Source organism: Ursus maritimus, unplaced genomic scaffold, assembly GCF_017311325.1.
Source record: "Ursus maritimus isolate PB19 unplaced genomic scaffold, ASM1731132v1 scaffold_8, whole genome shotgun sequence".
Taxonomy (NCBI): Eukaryota; Metazoa; Chordata; class Mammalia; order Carnivora; family Ursidae; genus Ursus; species Ursus maritimus.
In genome coordinates this window covers 79253290-79259757 of record NW_024426996.1, presented here as the reverse complement: position 1 = coordinate 79259757, position 6468 = coordinate 79253290, and positions in this window count along the sequence as shown.

Below are 6468 nucleotides of genomic sequence, written 5' to 3'. Positions count from 1 at the left end.
CCGCGGGGCGAAGGCCGCTGGGCTCCCGCCCCCCAGGAGCGCGAGCGCGGAGTCGGGTTACAGCGCAGCGCAGACTCTGCGCGGAGGGATGCCGGCGGGAGGGACAGAGTCGAGCAGCCCGCTTCCGGCCCAGGGCCCGCCCCCAGGGCCGGGCGCACCCCCCCCCAGGGGTCGGTTACCCTTCTCCCACCTGAGGGCCTGGGAGCTGACCTCTAAGCCCCCTGCTGATCCTGCCTAAAAACCGCTTTTTCTGGACTGGGCGGGTCTGGGGGCCAGGACCCACCTGGCCCTCGTGCAGACTCCAGCTGGCCGTGAACCAGGCCATGTCACTCCTCTGTCCCACGAGGGGCGGAAGGATGACCCTCCCACGGACCCAGGGTGTAGGAGAGTCCGTGGGGTATCATTAGGTACCAGGAAGGGCAGGCGGCTTCTGGATGTCCTTGGGCAGCTCCTCACCTCTGAGCAGGGTCTCTGTCTGCACCCTGGGGAGTAGCCCCTCCTGGAGGCTCCAGCGGAGCCGTGCAGGGAGCCTGGCGCCAGGGTCCACAGTGAAATGTGGCAGGGTGTCACTCAGCTCATCAAAGGGCGCAACAGGCCAACCCAGTGGTGGCATAAAGTCTCATAGGGGTGAACCCCTCCCCTCTGGATGAGGGGGCAAAGGCAATGGGGGGTCAGGGGGCTAGACAGTCTAGTGCAGAGAGCCCGGCCTCCATGACCTGACGTCTGGGAGCTGTGGGAGGACACCTGCCCACTCTCCCCAGCCCGTGGCTGCATCGCACACAGCCATCTGGGCAGGAATTCGAGGGGCCTGGGAGGAGGGAAGCCCGGCACCGTGGCTCCAAGGTGAGGGCACTGTGGTCCCGGAGCCCCCAGCTCACTGTCTGCAGAGAGCCTCTCTGTCTTCCCGGGACCAGGACTGTTTTGGGACTCAGCCAACGCTTTTGAAGCACCCCCTTCATGGAGCTCGGCAGGTGCCGACTCTGCTGTCCAGATGTGCACACATCTGCCTGCCAGCCCCTTGTCACAGCCCACAGCTGCAGTCCAGCCCCTGCTGTGCTCCAGCCCTGGGCCCTGGGTCCGCATCCCAGCAGAGTCACCGGGGCCAGTCCCTCCCCTGCTAGGCCATCGGCCCAGACGATCTTCAGCACCCATGTGCCTTTATGGGACTCCTGTACCAACTGTCCTGGGCAGCGGGGAGGCCCGACCCTATAGCCAGATGCCACTCCGCCCTAAGACTTTGGACAAGCCCCTTAACCTGGAGTCAGGATAGTCATGACAGCGCGGGCTATGGGGTAAACGCTGGACAAGGGCGTCAATCCATCCCTGGTCGCGAGAACGAGACGCTTACTCCAGCTCATTGACTCTAGTTGCCCTTTCCGGCATTCGATGCCCCAGGCCGCCCTCTGTCCTCCCAGATCGCAGCTAGTCCTTCCAGAAGTCTCTGGGCTTGCTCCAGCCCAGGCACGCTCCTTTGACTTTTCCATCTGGGGTCTCTGCTCTAAGCTGGGAGGGCGAATTCAGACCCCACCCTTCCTGAGTGCCAGCTGGTGGGTGCACATTCTCGGGGAGGTTTTCGCCCTCCTCTCCGTGGGCCAGGGGAGGCACATGAGTCTCCTTGCTGTCCCCTCTCGCAGGCAGGTTAGGTTCTCACGGACACCGGGCCTCCAGCCCGTACGTGGCCAGATTTGTGTGGGCTTCTCCTATTACAGCCCTCATTGTGGGTTTGCTTTTCTGTCTGAATGGTGTAGAAACTAATGATACTGTTTCAAACCAGTGGTATCTGAGATTTGGGAAAGAGAAAGGGTCATGTTAGCTATTGCTATTTTTAAGGACCCAGTGGATAGAATTTAGTAATCCCCCTGGGACCTACCTCTTTCCTCCCCAATTAAGTTGGATGGAACTGTGTCTCACCCAAGTCTTCTTGTCCAAGAGAGGAGGACACCCTGCCAAGTGGTTTGGCAGGGGCGAGGCCCAGGCAGGTTAACCCTTTCCCAGGGCCAAGAGTGGTACAAGTCCTCCCCAGCCCCCAATCCCTGCTCTGCCCAGCCGCCCAAGGGATAATTGGCCAAGAGGGGCAGGGCAGCACGTGGCCAGACCTGCACCATCAGGGTGGGGCACAGTGAACCAGCAGATAGCCCCAGAGCCTGAGCGGCAAGAGCTCGGTTGCTCGGCCAGCGGTGGAACCCACATGGCCACTTGCAGGAAAGGCCACTGGCGGAGAAGCCTCACAGTGTCACGGAGAGAACACAGACTCTGCCAGCCCATACAGGTCACTTCACCCAGTGGCTCACCCTGAACAGTGGTTACTTCAGTGAGCCTGGAGCCCCCCACTGAGAAGGTCCCCTTGCCCATCTCAGGGCTCACGAGGGGGGGTCCACCCTGCAGCAGGGAGATAGTTCCCTTTGGTGCAGCGCCCAGACCCCACCCCTCCCTAAGCTTCCTCTGGGACAGCACTGGCCTCCCTGAAGTTAGTGGGTCTAACTTATCCAGAGAGCTCTCTGGAACCGGCTCAGCGCTGCCCCTGCTGGGCCCTGGGGAGACATTCTCATGCAGCGCAGCCTGGCCTGGAGTTGCCAACCCTGTGCGGTGGGGAGTCGTTCCTGGCCTGTGGGGTCTCAGGCCCTCTGGGAATCAGATGGGAGCTAGGGATCTCCCCATCCCTCAGAAGAGTGAGTGCTGTGCTGCGTGCCACTGGCTCGTGCCCTGGGAAAGCACAACGTTTGCAGGAGGACTGAACCCCCATGGGGCAAGTCTAGTCCTACTCTTCTCGGAAGCCCAGCAGGGACCCGCTTTCCTGGTGGTTAGACAGCTGGCTTCGGGCTGCTGCAAAGGCAGCACTTTCCCCTTTGCAGAGAAATGAGAGACCTTTGAATAAAATGTTTATTCAATCACACAGTGCTTGGGACATGACACCATTTTGCAACACATTGAAGTGTGCATGAAAAGGATCTTTCAAATTAAAAAAAGGCCACAAACCCAAGACGAAAGATAACATAGTGAGTGAGAATGTTCTAGAATGCCCAGCATGGACACAACTAGTGGACCTCACCTGGGAGGCAGGTGACCTGTGCCTGAGTGGTCTTCCAGAAAATTCCCTGGTAGCTTCAGGGAAGGCAGAACGGGAGAGGAGCAGTCACCACCTGCGATGAGCATAGTCTCTTCCTAGCCGTGGCGTTTTCCAGGGGACAGGATATACATACTTCCTCGCATGGATTTAAGGCTTCCTGGCAAGGCTGTGGCAGTGCAGGGTCCAGCCCAGCTCGCTGGTGTGCTTCTCCCCCGAGAGAAGTTCCCAGAAGGAGAGAGGGTTCGACCTGTGGGTTGACAGCCTGCTCTGAGTTACATGCAAGACAACAGAGACGAAGCTCTCCTTTGCAAGCACAGGGGGTGCCCGGGGGACCCCAGGCTCTAGGTCCGTGTGCTTCCTGTGAACCAGGTGAATGAACTCCCTCACACCGCAATGGCCAGCCCAAGGCTGGAATGTGGCTTTCCTCCAACTGCCTGGGTGTCTTTTTTAACTGCTTCCTGACCACATATCTAGTTATTATTATTCCTAAAAATAATTTGTTTTCTTTGAACTGCACTTTGTAATTCAAAAGCACTAAATACATCCTGCTTCGGGGAGGCATTGGAGAGTCGGCCCAAAGCAGCCAAACGACACCCGGGGGGCTGGGAAGAACCTGGCGAGCTGTCCCCAGCAGGCCGTACGCTGTCCCTAGTGCCCCGATGGGCCCCAGGAGCATGTGTGTCTGCCAGGGAGGGACCCAGGACCTCGGTGGGGGGCCAGCGCCGCGGGCTCTGCAGCATCCCACAGGCCAGGCCCTCCCCGAGAGTCCATCCTGCCACACGCTGGGCCCCCATCCTGCAGGCGACAGCGGGCCCGGAGAGGTGAGCAAACAGTAATGAAGGGGAGTGGAGAGGGAACCGTGGCCATTCACCTCTTACAGAGGACCTGTGACACGCTGCGCGCCATTCTAGTTTCGAACCGTGAACTAGAACAGAGGTGCATGCAGGTGCCGGACGCTGTCCCATGGCCTGTTCAGTGACAGTGACTGGGAGTGCTCCCCCTCCCCCACCAGCCTGAGGGAAGCCCCAGCCTCTCTCGGCTCCCCCCAGTGCTGAGCAGAGTGGCTGCCAAGGGAGCGACCCCCACTCTCAGCAGCCGGTTGGGATGCAAGCCAGGACCTGGGGGAACCGCTGGCGGAGCTGGGGTCCACCCAGGGGGTGGCGGCAGCCCGGCCACAGCTCAGGCCCTGGCCCCAGGGAGGCCCCAGGGAGGGCTAACAGTGACAGAGGGCGCGAGACCCACTAGGCTGTCCGGGAGCTGACAGGTGGTTCGGCAACAGTGACCATACCCACATACACACCCATGCTCTAGGCTTGGAAGGTTCTAGAGGTTTGGAAGTTTCTAGAACCACAGAGAGTACGGATGACAGCCCATTACTAGCTGAACGGCTCTGTGCACGCTCTGTGCACGCTCTCTCAGCCCTAGGCACGTGTCTCCAGTGACGGGCATCAGGGGACGGAGCTCGGGAGCAGCACAGCCGGGTTAGTGTGTGAAAAGAGTTGCCTGGCCGGGGCGCCTCCCGCACCAGAAGCAGGAGCCAAAGCGGAGCCTCCTAGCCACGCGCGGGGATGAGATTCTAGTGTGGCCAGTGGTTTAACCTGTAAGCATTCATATACGGAGGGCTGTGCAGTTCCTCCCGGAGGAGTCGCGCTCCCTCGGCAGGGAGTGCTCGTGCTTCGCTCATTTTGTGATTGCTGCAGCTATGTTAGCGCTCTTCTCCGGGGAATTGTTTTCAGAACGGTGATGCATTCTTGGATTCTTCTGTGGACACCTTGAAGGTGGATTTAAGCTGGTTAGAAATATCACAGTCCCCTTGAGCCCGGTGGTGGTGGTGTGGATGGAGAAGGTAAATGCGCCGGGGACACAGTGATTTTCCCTTTCTGTTTCTTGGTTATCGCCCTTGGGTTGTATTGATTCACATGACAGAGTGGGTTAAGGTCCCAGGTATGCAGCACCCTCACCTCCAGGAGTCTGCAGTCTGGGGCGGGGCTGGGGTGCAGACGACACAGAGCCAGGGAGCTGCCCCCACACTCAACCCCTCAATACCCCTCCCTCCCTGGAGACACCGGCCTGTCCCCGTTGACCTGCGTCTCCTGCCAGCAGAAGAGCCCGGAGAGGCAGGACTCACCTGGAACCTGGCACAGAGCCAGCACGCAGGAGGTGCTCAGCAAACGGTAAGTGAGTGAGTGAGCCGCGCCACATCAGGAGGGCTCGTGGCAATCACGAGAGGCTCTATTTTATCTTATCCACGGTTCCCACTAGGGTTTGGGGACGTGCGTCACGGAGAAGAGAGCGTGAGCGGCCTACATCCCCGAGTGCGCACAGTGGGAACGGGGCTGCCAATGTGTGCACTGAGGCCCTGCGGCTCTTCCGGCCGCTCACGTGTGTGCGTGCATATGCACACGCACGCTCACATATACACACGTGGGTCCTTACACACCTATATGACATAAAAGTAAAAAGCTAGCAACAATCAGCATACTGTGGCTGAGTAATCCAGGCTCCCTCGTTATCCATTTACAATTTCAAAAGCAAATACTGAACCTGGGTCACGTGGAGGAGCTCTTGAAACTCCAGCACCCGCCCCCCGCACATGCACACGCGCACGCACACTCATGTGTGTACACGCGTGTGCACACACAGACACCGTACCAGATCAAATTGCCGGTTCACAGGAGAATGCCACAGCTGGCTCTGTCCACGAAAACCACATGCACACATGCAGTTTCTAAGAACAGGAGACACTGGCCAGGTTTCGTGCGAGGAAGCACGACGTTGCCTGTGATCTGTGAGAACTCCGCCCCGTCCCGGGGCCAGATGGGCAGGTGGCCAAGAGCACTGACTCTGAAGAGCTCCAGCGGGAGCTTCACAGAGAGGACAGAGCCCACTTCACTTGGCACAAACGCTCCAGAAGCCTCCCCCAACCCATGGGAACCCTGGGTGCCCTCCCAACCACGCCTAACAAACCAAATGACCCGAGGAGACAGACAGCCTGAACAGACAAGTCGAACTCCCAGGGCATCCTAGAGCCTCTAGGAGAAGTCTGTTGCGACAAACCCAGGAGCCCGGCACCGTGCCCAGTGCAACCCCCGCCCCTTGGGTAGGCAGCCTGGGCCAGAGGCTGAGGACCATCAGCTCCTCCCAGGAGCCACTTCCTTCAGGGTGTCCTTCTGCCTCGGCCTAAGATGGGGTGTGGGGACCGCACAGGGAAGCTGACCACAGTAGGGGCCTGGCCATGGAATGAGAACCCCAGGAACCCCAGAGACAGGAACACAGACCCAGGTGCCCTCATCACAGGACTGCAGCCGTGACACCCACCGGGCCCCTTACATGCAGTCTCCCCCAGTCTCCTACCAGCTCCAGGCCAGGGCCTCCAGGGGAAGGGATGGGAAGAAGAGCAA